We start from the raw sequence: 22,252 nt of genomic DNA, 5'->3' as shown, positions 1-22,252 counted from the left end.
TTCTCCCGGGTTGTATGGCCATGGTCCCTGGAAGTCTTCTATCCCTAGAGTTTCGTACAAAGCTACGTTGGATATCTTTGGAGGTGCTCCTGGTTGTGCTGAGTCTTGCCGACTTTAAACTCTATTTGAAAACATGTTTTCATAAGGAACATAGTTACAAGTATAATATGAATTTAAGAGTATGAGCCGTCGTGGCTCGTATCGATTGTATATTCTATTTTCGACATGAATCGCGCTCTTTGGTTTGCGGCAGTTCTAATCGACTAGGTTGCGCAGCGGCGGCAGGAGTGTTATGGCAAGTACGGGCGGCTATTAAGAAAATTTAATACGGTTAATTTACTTTACTGTGACTACCTCGGAGACAGTTATTATTTTATGTGATCTAGAGTTATTATAGATCTCAGGCAATCTATTGTTCACTTGGACAGTTGCTCATGTATTTTCGAGCTGTTAAAATTTGAATCCGCTCACTGTTTTCTTGGACAGTAAAGTAATAAGAAAATTTTTAACTTTGTTAAGGTCGGAAAGCCTTATTATCAATCCTTTTAAATTCTGAGTGTGAAATAAGGATGTTGTTCCTTTTAATGATAGATGATGTTTTGAATTTGCCGATGTCCATTCCTTCCATCCAATAGCATTTGCTGGCGTCGACTTAGGCTCAGTTACCAGATTAATAGGAACCAAGAATTAAATCGCGAACAAAGGGACGAGAAATGCCTATAAGTAGGAGTACCACCCCTCCGACCAGGTTGCTGGTGGGACAGTGAGTGCTCGTATAGCGCACGGTCGCTCTCCAACGGTACTGCGCCACTTGTCCAGGCACGGTAAGCATGTCTGGACTGGAGTGCGCCGCCACTACCATGCTTCCGGTTAAGCAGCATCAACGCCATATTCACATCTAGCCACTCATGGCAACAGAGAAAGATTGCGAGGGCGAACTAGCGCTGACCAGTGAACCCAGAACTAATCATTTGATACTGAGAAACTGTAACGCAGCATTTTAATGCTACATCTGTCTAAATCCGGTGTAGCAACAGAACAAAATCGGGAAAATTTTACCACTAGTGATTGATCTCCTTGCGCCAAACTTAGTCTGTATTTCGCATGGCGACATTGACATCATATGGAACTGTAGCCAAAGAAGGGGATACCGCTTTGGTTTTATTGTTACCCGCGATGGATTCTGATGACAAGAATAACGTAAAACATAAAATAAATGAGTTGTAACAAACAGCGTCATAGCAATTTTAGGGGTAGAACATTGCAAACTTTTCCGTGTCTTTTACAATTGATTTGAATGTGTTAAGCTAAAAGATAGCATAAGTCAAGTCCATCGCTGCATTGACATTAGAACAGATAAGCGGAAACAAATGACTGTCGGGTGATTTTTCGGAGTAGCGCTGTAGATCAAGATAAGAATGTAGTTGCTGTGTTCCTCCTCATCGTTTAGGCATTAGCAGTATCATGTACTGAGACGATGAACACGGACACCGGCGAGACGAACCGTCACAGCAGCAGCAGCATCAGTGGTCGTCACACAGTTACACCACCCGTCATATGGATACATCACTCTTCTCATCCTGAAAATGCCATCGCCATACTTTTTCGGAAAGCGTATGACCCAAAGGATCGGGATTGGTAGTCGAGAGCAACGATACGTCCGAGAAAAAAATGTATTGGTGCAGTTCCCACCGAGACGATAGGGATGCGATACGACACACTGCAATAAAGATCGCACCACGCGACGCTTATTCTTGCGATATTTGTGTTGCAAATTGCACAAAACGACAAGCAACAATGCAACACGAATGCATCGGTAACAGCATGCATTATTATACAGGGCGCCTCTGAAAAGGTCGGTGAATGAACTCAGAAAATAAAGGAAACAAAAGTTACAAAAAAAAGAAAAATACCTTTGTTGGTGTTCAAAGTAATTATCTGGAACACATTTCTCACACAGGCTGTTAAGCCGTTGTAAACGGGCAGAAAACTTTTCTTGTAGAATCACTCGAAGCACCGCGATCGCACATTGTTGTCTATCCGCACCATTACAGGTGATGAGATCTCATTCTACCAACACGATAGGAAGACCAAGCAGAAGTCAGTGGCATGATATTCATCGTCTTCCCTGCCTACCAAAAATGACGGATGACAGAATACAATAATACGGTGTTGATCGCCTTTTTCGACAACAAGTGCTTGATCCATCAATAATTGCTGCTCGAGGGAGGTGGGGAAGACGAACAGATAGCCATTGACTGTCATTTGCTCCCCGGATCGTATTGGTGTCGCAAGGACTCATGTCCTGTAATGATGCTGATAACCAACAATGCATGAGCACAATGCTTCGACCGATTTCACAATAAGCATTTGCTGACTGCTTCCAACACCTCTACAACCAATCGTGTTGTAGCTAATGGTGATTACTTTGAAGGCCACTAAAGCTATTTTTTGTAACTCTTGTTTCCTCTATTTTCTGAAATAATTCACCAAATGTTAACAGACTATCATAGATTTTACAGGATTTTACAAAGGATACTATTCCCACGCTCGTTCGTTTTCGTGAACAAGCGGCTGTAATGGAACCGATTCGTTTTTTGTGTCACGTGACTTCAGCCACACTATCGTCTTGGACAATTATGTAAATGGAAATAGTGATACTTACATCAGCAAACATAGATCATTAAACACGCCACGTTCAGTAGGCACTGATCTAAAGTGGATTGCTAGATAGTATGAGGAAGAATAATCAGCAGCAGATTCTATCGTTTTATTATGTTTTTGAAGAAAATAATAATTGAAGTGGAACAATGAAGTTAACAAAACTGTACATGTAGAGGAAAATTCACATGACAGCTCATATTCTGCCTTATGTAACTATCCTTCCAAAGCACTTTTTCCAGTCCTCACCAGTTAGGATTGACTGAGTACATCGATAAAGTTCAAAGAAGGGGAGCACGTTTGGTATCATAGGGGACAGAGTGTCACTGAAATGATACAGGATTTGGGATGGACATCATTAGAACAAAAGCGTTTTTCGTTGCGGACGTATCTTCCCACGAAATTCCAATCACCAACTTTCTCCTCTGAATGTGAAAATATTTTGTTAACACCGACCGACTATAACACCCCAACGACCCCCTTAAAGTCAATTAAGACAGAATACCATAATATGAAGTAGGGAAGAGTTATCTTGGCAAATACAACATCCTTGCCGATAAGCTGACACCAAGAAGTTTTGATAACAATAACATTATACATCACTGAGAGTGTTTGATATGAAAAGAGGAGGAAGAAACCTCAGATTTAATTAATGGACAAATATCCAAGAGATAATTGCAATTAATATCTTGAAAGCTAAGTCCAAGGTGATGTTAGTCAGAGATAACTTTTATGTGCAAGAGAGTTGTAAGCGCAACGAAGAAATTCAATGAGCCTATAATACTCTTTCACAGAAGAAGTCGCTTGCTGGCTCTCATCCTGTAAAGACGTGCGAGAACAATTCTTGTCTTAGTTATTGAGAGTGCGGAACGCGACGAGATTGTTTTGCGTTCAGAAGTGTTTCTTGCGTGACGTGATTCACGAACTTCGGAAACTGATTTTCTAAGCAGATACAGGAACTGATAGACGCGTTTAACCGTGCATAACGGGTTAATTGAACTTTATTGACGAAACTAGTGGGTATTGGACTTGACTTTCAAATAGTTGGAAGTAAAAGAAGAGTGGATACTATATCAAAGGACTGCACTCAATTAATCTCGAGTAGGACACAATTACACGACTTCACGAAGATAATACAATTACGCTGAAGAGTCAAGTTGTCGTAATTGTCAAGAAACTTAATTTTAATAGAACTGACTTTACCAACCAACTGCGTGTGCGTGTGGTGCGAAAGTTATAAAGTATTTTGTGGCCAAGGAACAATAAACTGTTCGTTCCAAGTGAAATATCAAGCGTGGACTACATTATTAAGTGATTTAATCAAGTATGGTTAACCAACGACTGTTCAGCAGGGACAATTTAATCTGAATATCAAAATACCTACTTCATTAATTGAAAAGTGAACTTTTGAACATTTTATTTTTAACATTACGGCGTAGGTTCACTCAGACATGATCAAAGAGTATCTGTGGATCTCGCTTCATACAGGTACTCCATAGCAACGAGCCAACAACGTACGAGAAGACTGATAATTACAATGTTTCCTCGCAATTGGTGGTGCGTACTACGCGGATGAGATACGATTTAACAACTACTGCATATCCGGGCAATGAATCATTCAGTCTTAAATTAGAAGAAGCATCCATCGTACGAGTTCGCATTTCTGTCTCCCGTTCACCAACGGGGACCTACGTCATCGCGCATCGTGTCTCAACTCCACTGCGAGAGCTGTGGCAGTAGCAGCTCTACGGCGTCGACAATATCAGCACGGGGTTGGAGTGCGGGGACACCACACGACATAAGGAGAAACGATCACCATGATAAACTAAGGGAAATCAGAGCTCGTATGGAAAGGTATAGGTGTTCGTTCTTTCCGCTCCCTATACGAGATTGGAATAATAGAGAATTGTGAAGGTGGTTCGATGAACCTTCTGCCAGGCAATTAAGCGTGATTTGCAGAGTATCCATATAGATGTGTATGTAGACATGACATCTCTGTTTGTTGTTCCTGACATATTTCTTCTTCTTTCAACGAAGTTCGCGGCAGATTCAAATCCTTTTGCAGTGAATGTACGTATCTTCAAGTTGTTCATTTTCAGAGTAGGGGCATGCTTTCCTTATGTCAATATAAAAATTTAGTTTCACGTTAGTTGCTCACTGGAACACGCCATTTGTTTATCAACGTGTGTACAGAAACAGTTTGCCAATGTTTTGCGAATGGAACTACTAGTCCAGACAAGACAAAATCATGCACACAATGTATAGGTAAATGCTGTTCGATCTGCAGTTGTCTGTCTCTAGTTTTAAAATGAAAATAAATCTTAATGCAATATTGAATTGAAATGGGACTGTAACTAACTTCGCAAACATCGTACGGAAGAGGCACATACTGCGTGGCCATAGCACTGAGCATGGCGCGTCGTGGCTCATCATAGCCAAACATCAAAATACATCACATATTCGCTCGGGACTGTAATGAGATATAGGTCTCCTTCCAGTGTTAAAACAATTTCATTATGTCACGTACAGTTGGTAAATAGGAGTTTATGACCTAAAATGCATCAAATGTAACTGGCCATTGGCTACATTCTTCACTGAATTCTTCTCAAAAGAAGCCTGGTGGTTTCCTTATTTTCAAAGCATCGCAGTAGCTATGGGCAATAGCGAAAAGAAAATTATTTCATTATGAAGCTGTGATGTGGAACATTAAAATGTGAACAAATATTTTGTGTTTTGTTTTGCAGAATAGTTTCGTTATAATCGAATGAGAAAGACTGCATATTGAATAACACCTAAAAATCCCTAAAGCATGGTTTTTAATTTTTTACGCAAAAAGTAAAATCCTTACTAAGACACTAAATAAGAGACAGATGTAGCTCTGCCTCTGTTACATAAAGCAATACTTTTCGAGGCACATATGACGACTCGAAATTTGGCGATCCCAACCCCTCCCTATGTTTTGTACCACACACTTGCCTCGAGAAACCATCACTCGGTGTTGCGCTGGGTAGTACTACAAAAATACTTGTAGTGTTGCACTGCTGTCGTTCCAGTGTGAACCAGTTAAATCGCTTCATGTACATTCCAATGCGGTGCACCAGTGCGGATTGCTTCTGTATTGTATCGCATATCGTATCGTCTCAGTGGGAACTGTGCCTAAGCATTCCCTCTCCTGTGCTGGGAGTGTTTGAGTCATCATCAAATGGCAATCAGCAAATTTCTTTTCTTCACTTACCGTGAGGAGGAAAATTGATCCTTTCCAAATATAATGCAGAATTTTTGGACCTTTTCTAACAGGTCTCGAATTGCCAGCTACTAAATCTCGCATCCTGAGTCATCCTATTATATAGAGCGATTCAGCTAACTATATCCGTCTTCGTTTAAGGTACCTTAATTTCGTTTTCAGCCAGATAAGTTGTCAGAATGTTTTAACTCAATGAGGTATAGTCCCTTTTCGTAGCTATACTATTTGCAGATATACCGATAACAAGCTCATTTTTTGAAACTGTGGTATACTAATTCTCTATTGATGTCATAGTTCTAAAAGAGGCGAAATCAACGTCGTTTTATTCTTTAAAATCCGATTACCAGTTTCAAAGTAATTATAATATTTAGTACTAGCTGATTACCTGGCGTTGCTTTGGTATGTATTTGTTCTGTTAGTCCACCTTCTCCTTTCCCCTTTCTCTGCTCATATCCCCAATCTCTGTCGATTTCTTCCTTCCCCTCTCTCTGCCCACCTCATTCATTCCCCACTATCTGTCCATCTCCTCCTGCCCTCTCTCTGTCCGTCTGTTTCTTCTCTACATCTATATACTACTCCCTCCTATCTCTGTCCCTCTTCAGTCCATCCACTTCTTCAACCTCCGTCCATCTCCTCTTCCACCTCTCTGTGTCCATCTCTTCCTCCCCATCTTGCTGTCAATCTGCTCCTCCCTCCTCCCCCCTCTCCATCTCCCCCACCTTCCTATCTCTGTCCAATATCCTCCTCCTTCCTATCTCTGTCCAATATCCTCCTCATTCCTTTCTGTTTATCTCCTTGTCTCCCCTCTCTCTGTCCATTTCCTCCCCTTACATTTCTGTCGAATCTGAGGGCACAAGATAAAGTGAATAAGGTGGGTGCGGAATGACTTCCCAATCAAACTCCTGTCTAGTGTTTCTTGTCAGTCTAGCAGAATGTGGGCGGGCGTTATCATGGAGTAGCATTCACTTCACGCCGTTTTTCTGATCGTTGTTCTTGGATTGCGTCTGCAAGACGTCTCAATTGCTGACAATAAATGTTAGCAGTGATGGTTACACCCTGGGGAAGCAATTCATAGTACACCTCACAGTCGCTTCCATAGGATGCATAGCATCATCTTTTTTGTTGGGCATAGGTCTTTGCGCTGGGCTTTGCTACTTTGTTTGGGCTCAACTATTCCTTTGTTTTCGTTACGTTGGCATAAAGACACCATTTATCGCCAGCAGTACCGGCACAGGATGGGAATTGTCGGTGTTGCTCACGAGCCAATTGGTGACGGGCAAGCAGATATGCACGTGTGGCCACCTGCTGACTTTTTGTGATTTTGGCTTAGAGCATGTGATACCAATAGACGCAATTTTTGAACCTTCCCCAATGTATACAAATGTCTCACATTGGTGGAATGATCAAAGTTAATCATGCCTCATTCTACCTTCCTCAGAACCTTTAAAAATTTCTCCAAAAATGTTGACATGCGAACATATTCACCCACTTCTTATCACGCAACTCAGGTCTCACTCCCACAAACTTCCCACACTGTAACCCGCTCACACCCACTAGTCCATCGCTGTAAGTAGTTCGTACCCATCCACTCCCACTTGCCCATTCTCACCCACTCATTCAGCTGAACTCTTTGTCACTAGCTCTCTGTGTCTCTCTAACTGTTGATGTCTGTTGTCTCACAGACAGAGTCTCGTTGGTTCTGTCCCACTACCATTGTCTCCTCTCTCTGATACTGTCTCCCTCTAACACTCTCTTGTGAGTGATATCTCATTCTTTAATTCCCTCTGCTGCTGTCTCTTCTCACTGTCACTATCTTCTCTTCCTCGCTGTCAGTGTCATAGACACTGTCTCTCATTATCCCTGCCTCTCACCCACTTCCACTTTCTCCTTCTCCTTATGCTTCTCCAACTGGCACTGTCTCTTTCATTTTCCTAGCACTTTTCCTTCACTGTCAACTCATTCCACTGCCACTGTGTCCCTCTTTTTCCCTCACACTGCTATCGTCTTATTCGTTCTTTCTATACTACAACCACTGTCTAGTACCTTCCAGTACTTATTACTTTTCCATCTCTTTCTCACTGCTGTTGTCTCCTTTTCTCTCAGCACCCTCACAGGGTGATTCAGCTGCCCCTACCTATGGATTTTATGCAGCCTTTAACATCTTCAAAAAACACGCATGAAATTCTCATAATCTCTTATCTGATGCTGAAACTTCCCCTTTGAAAATTAAGAATGACTGTGCTGGTAAACTTCTACGTTATTTGATTTTCAAAGAGCTGAGAAAACTGAACGTACTCAGACATTTCTCTCTTTACTCATTCTCATCATCACTAAACTGACACACAATATTTTTTTAGCGCAACGCAATCTGACTTCCAATAACCCCTACAAAACAATAGCCCTGACTAACAATAACTTATACCTTTCATAAGTTACTTACCTCACAAAAATCTTCGTTAGTCGAACTACTGCAATACAGCGAGCTCCAATACTGCCAGCTAAATAAAAGATTCCGACTACTGAAGGCAATAACTACTGATAGGCATTATATATATCAATTCGTGACATCCGGTTTGACGAATTTCCACATCCAGATCGTGCGCTCTCAAAACTCTGGCATCTCTCTCCCCGCTTCCACCAGTGCTGGCGGCTCACCTCCAACTGCCCAACGCTACGGGCTGTTCTCCTCCAATTGGCCAAAACAACACAAGCGAATATTCCAACAATGAGTCCAGCCAGCCACAGACTCCACCCAGCAGAGTCAGCGCTTTTCATACAGAGCACTACGTGGCATTACCAACATAAAAGCCTAAATAGTCTACTTACAATACGCACAAATTATTAGTCCTACAGGCGAAATGAACAGGATCGTTTTGTAGGAAATTAAATGTAGTTAAATTTTGTACTGGGATATGTTTCCTGGTAGGGGCCGTAGTTTTCGAATTATTGAAGAAAAATCTACAAAGGTGACTATATCAAATTTCCTACAAAAATATCCTGTTCATCTTTCCTGTAGGACTAATTGCTTGCGTATGTAGCGAGCGATATAATATGAAAATCTTGCACTTGGTTTTTGAAGGCGTTGTGGTTACATAACACTTGTAGGTAGACACTTTACAGCATATTTCTCCATTCCACGTCACTTTATAAACTATGTTTTCACTTCACACCGGATTTGCGTGCGTATTTTACTTTTACATATAATGTAATTTTGAAGCTCTTTATCTCGGAAACGGATAAAGCTAATGAGAAAATTTTCAAAGTTTGTTCGACACTGGACACTTAGAAATATATTGTAAAAATTACAGCCTTTTGCTGCTCATAACCGTCTTCGAATCCGTGGCTCTGGTTTGGTTCCATTAAACCATGTTTTTGAGGTCTCTCTCGATAACGGATAAAGATTTTTGAAAACGGGAAGTTGACATTTTTAGATAAGTGGCCAGAGAATATACCATCAATATTTGAGCAATTTTGTGCAGCTAGTTATTTGGATATCTACTGCTGACGGTGAAAAATGGTAAAAACTCTTTTCTCGGGTTTTAGCAGGAGACGCCCATGAACGAAATGATATCTCCAAATGCCCCTTGTGACGCACTGTACACCACGTCTAACGTAAACAGCACTAAACGATTTTCTCCATTTTCCAAAACTGGGGGAAGTGTGTAATATTCTAACTTTGACCCTGTACTCTAGGATAGTTGCAGTACACAATCCTTCTGCTGAATATACAAATGGTCCCTAGCCCAAGGGTTATCCAAAAGTCTTGTCTCAACCTCCCTGTTACCAACAGAACCCGCGGCGTTTTGGGATGTACTGTCAGCGCATGCTGTCACACACCTACCGATAACAATTGTTGAGTCATCATTCAAAGTCACATCTTCGCTATGGGACGGAGAAGACATCTCCCCACTGAAGTGGGGAGATGTCACAGGGCACAGGGATTTACACGAATGCTAAAGCGTGAAGAAAGTTCGTGTGGAATGGTGAGTCCCAGTGTATTTTGGCTAATATTGATAGCAGGTTGCGAATACATGTTCGAACCTATTGATAAAACGGTGTATCGTGTGGTAATTCGTTTCCTGCATTTGAAGGGGAACAGCGCTGCAGTAATCCATGCTCAGTTGAGAGATGTGTACGGCAGCAAAGCTCCATATTGCAACAAAGTGGTTGGGTGACGCAGTCACTTCCAGTGCTGTCAAACTTAACTGACTGACGATGAACCAAGTTGCTCGCCACTTCGCTGTGAAGAACTGCGAAGTGGATGCTCTGGTGCTCGAAGACCAGAGGAAGTGAAAATCGGCCCTGCTTCAGTTTTCAACATCTTGCACGACATTTGAAGAGATTGCCACCTGGAATTTGCGACTGCTCAGATGAAGAAACCATTAGGTGGCAGGCATTTAAAAAATGACGACGAGGTCAGTTTCGACATGGAACATTTTCTGAACAGCCAAAACGCAGCTTCTACAACGAAAACCTCTACAGAGCCATTCATCATTGAGACAAATTATTCCCACTAAAAGATGATTATGTACTAATACCATCACTTAGTTTCATGGTCGAGAAGGTAAATAATCATTACAACTTCCCTCCACACCGCATCCAACAACGATAGTGGCTGAAGGTGACACGGCGATAGGCAGATCTTGATTGGCGTGTCAGGGTCAGGAAGCGGAGCTGTGCTTTTCTAATATTCCTTGCAAAACCACACGGGCCATTGCAGCTCGCTTGTCAACCGGACAGGTAGGTGATTAGAATTTTTCGTAAGGGGGATGGGCCTAGTTCCCTTGCACCTGATTGTGTTTGGCTGATACGCAAGAAGTGGCATGCTTGTAGGTGCATGCTTGTTCCCCTATGCGAACGCATGTATAATTACATTCACCCCCGGACAGAAACATTCACACTATTCTAGTGATGATGCCGACGATGCTAGCAGCGACTGTCGCCACAGAAGGCATACAATCTAAGAGAGTAAAAAAGACGCACCAAAAGTGAATTATCCGAATGGGGCAGAAATCAGCAGATGTGGTGTACATGTACAGAAACAAATGATCAAAATTCCAGAAAAATTGGATGATTTATTCAAGAATAATAAAATAAATGTCGTGTGACTAGGGCCTCTCGTCGGGTAGACCGTTTGCCGGGTGCAAGTCTTTCGATTTGACGCCACTTCGGCGACTTGCGCGTTGATGCAGATGAAATAATGATGATTAGGATAACACAAAACCCAGTCCCTGAGCGGAGAAAATCTCCGACCCAGGCGTGAATCGAATTATTCAAGAGAAAGGGATTGACTAATTGAGCAAATCAATAATGCGTTGATCCACCTCTGGCCCTTATGCAAGCAGTTTTTGATTGTCCTCCTGACGGATATCATGTCAAATACTGTCCGATTGGTACATTAGAAAGTCAAAATCCCGAATTGGTTGGAGAATCCTGCCCATAATGCTCCAAACGTGCTGAGTTGGGGAAAGATCCGCCAAACTTGCTAGCTAAGGTAGATTTTGGCAAGCACGAAGACAAGGTGTCGCAGCTCTCGCTGGGTGCGGGCATGACTGGCAATAAAACAGGACATAGAATACCGTCGAGGTGATTCTGTGCTATAAGAGTGCCGTGGATAACGACCAAACAGGTTCTGTTATGAAAAGAAATGGCGCCCTGTATAGCGGGTGACGATCATGTTGTTATTCCATCACTGTTCAAGGTCTTCAGACACGTCTTCGGCATGGAATTTCATTGACTGGCGTAGAATCGTCCAGTGATGAGTCACCGGCCGCTGTGGCGGAGCGGTTCTAGGCGCTTCAGTCCGGCACCGCGCTGCTGCTACGGTCGCAGGTTCGAATCCTGCCTCGGCCATGGATGTGTTCTAAGTCTAGGGGACTAATGACCTCAAACGTTAAGTCCCCTAGTGCTTGTAGACATTTGAACCATTTGAGTGATGAGTCTCGCTTCAAACTGAACCCCGATGTCCAGTGAAGAAGTGTGTGAGGACGCCCTGGTCCAAGTTGACTGTTGCCCGCCATATGGCCCGACAGCCAGAAGTGGGGTGCCACTACTTTTCGTAGAGGACCTCTTTGATTGTCATCCGTGGCATCCTTACAGCACAGCGGTACGTCGACGATATTCTACGCCCTGTTTTGTTGCTCTTCATGGCAAGCCATCTTGGGCTTACATTTGAGCAAGATAATGTCCTCGAATGATGTAGGTTGCAGTAGGTACTGGGAGATGAAGAAGCTTGCACAGGACAGAGTAGCATGGACAGCTGCATCAGACCAGTCTCAGGACTGAAGGCCACAACAACAACAATGTCCTCCCGCACACGGCGAGTTTCTACCGCATGTCTGCGTGCTTGTCAAACTCTCCCTACCTTGGTCGTCAACGTCGTAGGATCTCTCTCCAATTGAGAAAATTTGGAGCATTGTGAGCAGGTTCGTTGAACCAGCTGGGAATTTTGACGATCTAACGCTCCAATTGGACAGAATGTGGCACGATCTTCCTCAGGAAGACATCCAATAGCTTCGTCGATCAACGCCAAGCCGAATAACTGCTTGCATGGGGGCCAACGGTGCACCAACGGTTATTGACTTGCTCCATTTGTGAAGATCTCTCTCTTGAATAAATCATCCGATTATTCTGAAATTGTAATCATCTGTTTGTCTGTACATGTACATCTCCTTTACCGATTTCCGTCACATTCGGTTTAATCATTCGTGGCGCTCCTTTTTTTTTTTTTTTTTTTTGCCTTAGAGTGTACCGTTTTTGAGACAAAGACGAAATCGAAGAAATTCCAAGTACTGAGGTAATTAATACCTTTTGCGTAATGTATATGTGAGTGTGGGTGCAGAGATGAAGGTGACAAGTATTTCCATGATTTAAAATAATGCCTATCCCTGTCAAAATTTGGAAATTTGTGGTAAGATCTTATGAGACCAAACTGCTGAGGTCATCGGTCCCTAAGCTTACACACTATTTAATCTAACTTAAACTAACTTACGCTAAGGATGACACACACACACACACACCCATGCCCGAGGGAGGACTCGAACCTCCTATGGCGGTGGGGGGGGGGGGGGGGGGGGGCGCGGACCGTGACAAGACGCCCCCAGACCGTGCGGCTACCCCGTGCGGCACACCATTAGTACCGATCGATAATGTTACAGAGACGCTATGCCGTTGGCTATAAGGTTAGCTCTGAAACTTATAATTCTTGCTAGCCGGTTAATTAGCCCAATTTCGACTTTCAGTTCGAACTGTCTACTGTATCGAAAACTAGCATCATCCCGGAATAATTCCAGGCTCTGGTGAAATCCCTGTAAAACAATACCCGCTACATTGCCCAGGCTGCTATCTCTGTGCTGTTGCCATTTCTTGACAGGATGGTGATATGCTTTCTTTGCAGGGCAATGCACCTTCAAATATGCTTCCTCTTTGTGTTGTACAACTGTCCTGATCAGCAAGATCACCAGATCTCTTGGCAACTGAACACGTATGGGACATGATGATGTGGGACGTTACTCGTTCTCCAGAGGCTGCAAGAACCATTACCGAATTGCAACAAAAGGCGCAAGATGCTTAGGACAGTTTATTGTAGGATACCATTCGGCACCTTTATGGTCGTCTGCATGCAAGAGTACATGTATGCGTTGTCCCCAGCGTAAGGTACAATGTGTACTGACGTGACTGTTTGGGCATTCTTTAGCGTGGCACGTGCTCTTCTTTTGATCTGAATTTGTTACCATATACAGCCTTAGTGATGGACTGCCTGTCATTATTCTTCTCAGTAAAGTCACCGTCCTTGAGGTTGTTACACTTTCTTATTGGCAGTGTGTATTTGTATTTTTTATTCCTTTATATGGATTTTTAGCGTGAAAAGATTTTATGCTACGCTGTGGTGCAGAACGTATAGTGCTTTTTGTGAACCATATTTTGGTGTGGTGGATTACAAACGAACAAATAAAACTTCATTCGAGATTCTAAATATCAGTTTTCTCAGAATGGTAACTATGCCATTCATTATGGAGCCGTCAATGATGCAAAAATGATCAGTAGTGGGAAGAATAGCCTACAACTATTAATACAATACGGCACACGCAACTATCGTCGTATGTTGTTACACGATCTCTCGCGAAGCCAGCAGTAGCGATACTTACTCGGAGGTCAGCGGGAGTGTGACATCTTTTGTCAAATTCAGTGTACTTGGAAACGTTAAGTGGCTACCCCATGGCAAATAAATGGTTAAAAACGTTAAACTGACTCAGACTCTATTAGTAATGGTAACATGGAAGATATCGTTTTTCAAATGATTGGGGTGACTCAACAGTCGAGTTTGTTAGCATTGTAACAGTCGTTCACATAGAGAAAGTCCAACTGCTGAGGGAACACGTCAGACATGTGGACATTTCGCATTGTTAACGTCCATATCAGTAATGAAAGAACACAAATTGTCGATAATATGGAGATGGAAAACAGGCCCTCCTTCGAATAAATTCTCTAGCTGTTGTTGCCAACTTAGGTTTAAATGACCTCACAAGCTTTCGATGACTCACCATCATAATCGTCAAAAGTTGACTGTTGTGATCTTGTGCTGATATTTAATTATAACTCTACTGAGTGGGCTCCTCAAAGACTAAGCGAATAAAACTTTGATTTAAAATTACTTAGACCTCGAAAAAGTTGGGTGTCGGGCTGACAACTCACCCTGTGAAAAACAAGTCGTGAAACTTGAACAAAAGGACGGTGGACTGATCAGTGGGAAAAAGCATTCTAAGGGAAAGGACAATAAGGACGGCGTCGACCGACCACGAGATGGAGAGATGGAGTCATGAAGGACCTGCCGAAAGTGGGTAAAAGGGGACAGAAAGGGTGAGAATTGTTTGATTGTGAGAATTGGCGGATAGTTCTTGAAGAGCACAAGGTTCTCAGTAAAGAGGAAGAAGAAGAAGAAGAAGAATAAGAAGAAGAAGTAAGAGACCGAACTGCGTCGTGGTAATAACAGCAATAAATTTACAGATGTGTCAATGTATATTGTCAACGTCTGCAGTGGAGTACTCTTAGAAGATGCCGCCCTCGTTGGAAAGTAAAGAATTTTGCATCGTCTTCCGCAATCTCTCAGCACCGAACTCCCGCTTCCACGCACCGCTAGGAGGTTAGTTACCACTGTCATGGTTAAAGTCGCTGTTGCATAAACTAATTTCAGCGGCTTAGTTTATGACAGAGTCCCAGTAGGCAAACGCACGAGACGAGTTTTCTGTCCCCCCAAACATAATCCTACTATTCATTGTGAAGCTATTATCGATTACTGCTATTTTCCCAAATCTCTATATTAAACGTGACGTCGGTATTCTGCACAGTATTCTAACACTGCATGCATCAAATGATCGATAAAACATCTGATGTACTCACAATGGATGTCACAAATTCTGGAAACCTTTACTGCCTTCTCTTTATGGTTGGTTTGAAAATATCTGTATGTTCTGACTACCCGATGTAGAGGCCTAGAACTTTGCAGAAAGAAGGGCGCGCAAAAGGATGATCATTTGTGATGATTGGACATGTACATCTCTTTGCTTTTAGAAGACGCAGTTTAACGTTTAGTTCACCATAACTCTTCGGACGGAGAAATTCTTCAGATCACCAGAAAAAGCAACAACCGTTCGTACAAAAATCGACGTATATCATTCGTCTTCAGGTCATTAATAAATAACCATTTTACAGGGTTCTCGTGTCAGAAACTCGTAATAAATTTTCAAAATGTTCTCCGCTTGTTTCTCGTATGCCTTCATGCACCTGCCATATGTTGGAGTGTTACACATCTCTGAACAACAGTGAAATGTGTTATACGGTCTCCACGGCACGCGCATTAAGATCTGGCAGAAAAGAAGGGGAAGGAAGAGAGGTGAAGAAAAAGGACTGGTGAGGTTTAGGGAAAGGGGTACATTTCAGGGGACACTCGCCGAACGGAATGAGAAAAAAATACTGATTGTTGGGGACTGCACCGGACGAATTTGAAGCCTGAGAGCTTAAGGGTGGAAGACAAAGAAAGATGTGAGACAGAGATTACTGCTAAAATATTGTGCGAGAAATAATAAGGGTGAAAAGCTAACTGCTTTGTATGTAACAAAGGTGAGAGTGGGGTGGCGAAAAATAGACAAGTCAGAGAATGAAATATGTAGGAAACTAAAATGGTGTGAATAAAGGAGTAGTTATTGTGAATAAATGCTGAGACTGAAGAAATCAACATAAATTAAGATCTGGTGGGTGGAGAGAGCCAAGGACATGTTGTAGTGATAGTAGCCACCTGCAGAGTACTGAGAAACTGGGGTCTGGGGGAAGAACCCAGATAGCGCGTCTGGTGAAACAGGCAAGATCATGACAGTCATGCCTGGTTAATGATCCAACTGTCGTACGTGACACCACTGTTAACAGTTCCAAATATTAATATGAAGACTACATGCAGGTCACTGAAATAGTCTTCCCCTGACCATCCGTCAAACAACAGAATGTGTTCTTCCTGGTCACAAGCATAAACGAATCTTAGTCAACTTTGATCCGCTATTTATCGTTCTATGAATCATGTCTGAGAAATACGGCAATAACAACGGAAAACGTCATATGACACAGCTGTTATCTAGCAGGAAACTCGATTATATACAGCGGTACAGCATAGCAGACGTGCATAAAAAATTCCGCTACGCATGCTCTTGAAGTAAGTGTCCCGCCATGGAGAAACGTATTACTTATCAGACAGCCTGTGCTACGAGCTGAGAACTGTGATGCGTAATAACCTACAATGTAAATGAATGTCAGATGTTAGTTCTGCACGACACCACATTACCTCTGAGGATACAGTGATTGCACCAAGAGATGACTTGTCTCGGTATTATTACTCACTATTTATTGAGGAAATATGGTGAAAATGGCAAGTACTATTCGAGATGAAAAAGGTTGACAGAGGAGAGAAAATCGCGGCGGGCTGCATCAAACCAGCCAGAAGACTGACGACTAAAAAAGAAAAAAAGAAAAGAAAAAAAAGGAAGAAACTAACAGAATAAACTTCAACTACCGATCACATATTCCAGCTGCTGAAATTCATCTTGAATCGCTATGAACTTAACTTTCCGTTAATAACTCAAAAATGGAGGGTATTTGGACGTATCTTTACTTGGAAATTTTTGCCTTGATGTTAGTTACCAGCCATTAAAGTTTATAAAACTTTTAATGATAAACAAAAGAATGAGTTGTATGAGATCCTGAGACTCCACGTGGTTGATTCAGCCGCCTAGTGGGAATGTTTTATTTTATTTTATTTTATTTTTTTTTTAATGTGCCACAAAGGCCTCTTACCTCTTGGTGTCGTTATTGTGTTGCAGGTTGGTGAGAGAAGGGAGAAGGGAAGGCTGGCCCCACGACACTGGGACTCGAACGGTTTCGAGAGTTTTCCGATACATGTGAAACATTTGATTCGCACAGCGTGCTAGCGATACGCGAGAAAGTATGAGTTAATTACTGCAGCAAGCTATATCCCTGCTTCACTTCTGGCTATTTCGTGAAACACAGGAAGAAATAGCAGTAAATCCTACGGCCGAACATACTTCATTCATATTTGAACAAATTTCCGTCAAGAGTTATGGTAATTTTTAAGTAAAACTAATAGTCGGAGGCGGAAATGTTGTCCGAAAGATATTACTTGACTCTTAATCCAGTACAATATCTTATTTTATTATTAGAAATTATAGAGTTTAGCATGTGTGTTACACATTAGTATTTCGATACATGTTCATATATTAGAATAATGTTTCATAAGTTAAGCCCCCTCCACCGATGTCGAACATATTGGCCAACATGTTGACTCCGAGTGACTTGTCCATTGTGTTCGACTGTGGCTGGAGTCGATTCCAACAATCTCGACTGATTCGTCAGGTTGGGCGCTCGGCTCGATAGCTACTTTCAACACGAGCCCGACGCCACATGACAGTGCACAGATCTGTCACTTTTCAGCAGTGTACACTACTGTATTTTTTTTCGCGGTTAACATATCAAAATGACTTTTAATTACAACCAGATGTTGTGGGTAGAATTTATTGAACTGTGTCGAGAGCAAAGTGAGTTGTGGGATGTTAAATACAAAAGTTATAGTAATAAACCCCATCTGTAAGGAAGGATCTCATCGTTGGTTATTCCTTTTTTGGGTAAGGCTTCATTACGTTTGCCATCAGGGGGAATGCTTCCTCTCCAAGAAATGGAAATTGGAAGCAAATATCTCTAATACAAGAGAATCTTGTTGGTGAGGGCGAATTCAATCTTTTATTTCCCATCAACTCTTCAAAATCTGTTTCCACAAGTAACTTCTCTATCGGGTATTCTTCGATTACTTCCGGAATGTATGTAAGTAAACTGTTGAATGAGATTTTCACTCTGCAGCGGAGTGTGCGCTGATATGAAACTTCATGGCAGATGAAAACCATGTGCCGGAGCGATACTCGAACTCGGGACCTTTGCCTTTCATGGGCAAGTGCTCTACCATCTGAGCTACCCAAGCACGACTCACGACCCGCCCATACAGCTTAAATTCTGCCAATACCTCGTCTCCTACCTTCCAAACTTCACAGAAGCTCTTCTGCGAAACTTGCAGAACTAGCAATCTGCAAGTAGACTCGTATTTGTGTTGACCACAGCAAAAAGAACATTACTGTAGAATCCTTGATAGCTGAAGAATTATGAATCACTTCCGGGTAGTTGCCGTATCGTTCTGTGCCTTATATCAGCAGCGCCGATACAGTTTTCAACTTGGTAGTACTTTTTGAGGTCTGTCTCTGTGTTTGTCCAGTCTGACGCAATGCAAGGAAATAAAAAGCATAGACAGTTATTGTAAGAATAATTTTTTTAAAAAATGTAACATTTATGTAACGATGAATCATGAGAAGTGAAAACTGTGTGCAGAACTAAAACTCGAACCCAGTACCTTTGCTTTTCCATGGCAATCGCTTTACGGAGGTGTACAACGTTTCGGTAAATGAGGGAAACAAAATTTTCATTGATTAAAATTTGAAACTGGATTTAAGACATGGGAAGGCGTAAACGTTATAATTAGCAGTCCCATTACGTAAGTTCGAAGTACCTGATTTCAAATGGTTCAAATGGCTCTAAGTACTGTGGGACTTAACATCTGAAGTCATCAGTCCCCTAGACTTTGAACTAAGTAAACCTAACTAACATAAGGACATCACACACATCCATGCCCGAGGCAGGATTCGAACCTGCCACCGTAGCAGCAGCGCGGTTCCGGACTGAAGCGTCTAGAACCGCTCGGCCACCGCTACCGGCTGTACTTGAGTTTGCTTCAATTAGACAGAAGAGTTAAAATTTAAAATGATTCCTCAACTGAATATTTTCATTGAAAGAATGAAATTTCCGTATAATTTTTATTGAGCTATTCCTGCTCGGGCGTAAAATACATCGTTAGCAGTACGTCAATAATTGACTACTCGCGGGAAAATTAAGCTGCCACACTGAATGAACGTTGATTTAGGAAAGATCTCACTATTATCCGCTGCATAAAATGTAAATTTGCCTTTAAAGTAGATGCATACTTTAAGAAGATTCGATCTGGCGTCTGATCGAGTATTCTGGTCAACGTAATGCTACCAAGTTCTGGTGAGCTATAAAGATATTCTTGTTAACAGTTATCAACACGATACAGTGTCAGACTCCTTCAAATAAAACAAGTTATCATGTGAATTAATTATTAGTCAACTAATGAAATTACACTAGTGGATTAAAGCAGATACTTACAAGCTTAGCTCAAGATAAAGAAGGAAAGGGAACAATTGTCTGTAGTCGTTTCTTATCGTCCATCAAAGATATCACAGAGTTCACTGAGACTAGATCAATCACATTCTTCGTTTGATTTTCATAGAATTACAATTCGTGTTTGAGAAAATGATAAAACTAATAACTGCCACTGCCCAATGCAGTATTAGAAAACCATGATTTTGAAGAGAAATTTTTAAGTTCATGTGGAGGCGTTACAGGTGCTAGTTCGGCGGAGATTGGAGAAGAGCGTTCGTGGAGTTCGGAAAGTAAACGAGGCCTGTAGAGACATAAGCTGTGAGTGTGCTCAGGTGGTGGTCAGTAGCGTAGCTCTCCTGGTCCAGTGTTCGAATCCTGGATAGCCACACACTTATAACTTGATTAATCAATCCAGCGAATACTTCGCCCTGGGTAAAAATAATTCCATAAAATTTCAGCTTTACTAACAAAAAATATATATATATCTTATGCTGCGAAGATGCGTGGGGGAGGTTAACACAACACAGAAATAAAGTAAGAGAAGCGTAAAAATTTCACAAGAGGAGGGGCGACCTCGATTTTCTTGGTGGATATTCCATACCCCGGACCATCATCCACTGAGTCCCCGAGAACCAAAACCCGCCTTTCGTCACTCTCTCTATTTGTGTATGCTGAAGCAAAATTGTGGTTGACGTCTTTTGCGAGATTTCAAATGCACAGTGATTAATATAACATTAAGATCACTCTGAAATGGACTGAATTTACTCTTCACTACACTTAACGTTTTAAAATGTGGTATTTTTTACAATTGTTTTAAAAACCACATTGTTGACCTTTTTTGTTTCATGAGCGTGACGCTCCTTCAGGAACATTTGAAGATAGCGTACCCACAGTTTCAATCGACCAAACTTCAGGTTTAAGTCACCAACTTGCGCCAAGTACATTCAAATACAGAAAGAAGGAGTGTAAATAGGAAAAAGAAGCAGGAAAATGTCTTGGACGTTGCCACGTCTGTGCTGACCAGTCAGTGTAAGTTCAGAGCATTTGGCAGCAATGTGGCATTCCAGATGGAGGACGTTGAGCGACGCCAGCAACAAATTAATACCCGACATTCTGCTCCATGGCAAGCTACGGAATTTGAGAGCCTTATTACTACGGTTACGGATCCTCCAAATAATCACAAATACATCGAGAACAATCAGTGGTCAAATTCATATTTCGGAGATATAAATGTTCGGATTCAGCCTTTTACCCACAACAAGAGAGGTAGTGAACATCCATTGCATTTTGTCCAGTTTCATTCATACTCCTCCAATACCTCCGATTACTTTCCGTTCTTCAATGGAGCACCTTCCCAACAACCTCCTACGAAAACAGGTACATTGCCTCAACAAACGACTACTCATACTTAGACTTCAAATGCAGCAAGATGACCTACCCCACGTACATTATATGCTGACATGCGACTTTTGCAAACAGAAGCAGGTAACACCTCTTTTATTAGAGGAATTAACTGTCAGGAGATTAGGGAAGAACTCAGACCGGATTTGCTTTTGGATATCGCTGCAAATAATAAACATTGAACAAAATCTAACTTAATGTGATTTTGTAAAGCGACTTATTAATCATGTTTTGAATAAATCTATATTGTTTAGTTCCAGACAGTCGTAATATTTTACAATTTCAGGCGCTTGTGATTTGCACGTTAAGTCATCGATTAACACTGTGCAAATTCAGGCTCCTAGAAGTTTCACATAGGCCCTAGATGAATATAATATTAAATATTTTGATGAACTGATTACATCTTTTGAAATGTACTTGTTGATTTGTATTAGATTTCATTAAATTACTATGAAAAATGTGAACATCTAAAAGACAGGGGACTATTGTATTATTCTCAAAGTATATCAAAATTTATGCTGTTAGACTTATGAGTCGTTAGCGGAGTATTCGCTGTTTCAAGAACTTTATAGCTCAAATGTAGCATTTAAACCTCGTGCTGTGTGACAACTATTTCTCCAGTCTGAGGTCTCTTTGACTTGCTGCTCCTGGACGGTTTCGCAAGAGGCCAACTATAGTCATCGAATTAAAAGAAATACAAAAAATAAAACAAAAAATCGTTAGAACGTCACGCCACGAAATGAAGGGACCCGAGTTCTAGTCTCGATCTGACACACGGTTCAGTTGTGCTACAATTGTCTGAATACAAAATTTATATTTCCACCAAAACTTACTATTTTCTTACTTCCATTTGTTACGATTGGTATGTATAGCACTTTCTCCTGCATGAACATGTGGCAAAGTAAAAATTTTAGTGATAATGGACAATGGGTTCAGGTTAATACGAAGGTATTTCAATCGCAGTGTGCTTATCTCTAAAGAGTCTTCCTTGAGAACATCAGAATTTGCTGCACATGTTTCTGGTACAATCCCTTCGAGCGTTTGAGCCCATATCAGACAATTGAACTTCAGGCCTCATAGCTTCTTCCTCCGGCTAAAAACTAAAGTGTGGCAACAAGCTGTTCTTTAGGAGAAATATATTCCTTTATCCTAGTATCTTGC

The sequence above is a fragment of the Schistocerca piceifrons genome, chromosome 3 (genome assembly GCF_021461385.2).
Source record: "Schistocerca piceifrons isolate TAMUIC-IGC-003096 chromosome 3, iqSchPice1.1, whole genome shotgun sequence".
NCBI lineage: Eukaryota > Metazoa > Arthropoda > Insecta > Orthoptera > Acrididae > Schistocerca > Schistocerca piceifrons.
This window is presented reverse-complemented; position numbering follows the sequence as displayed.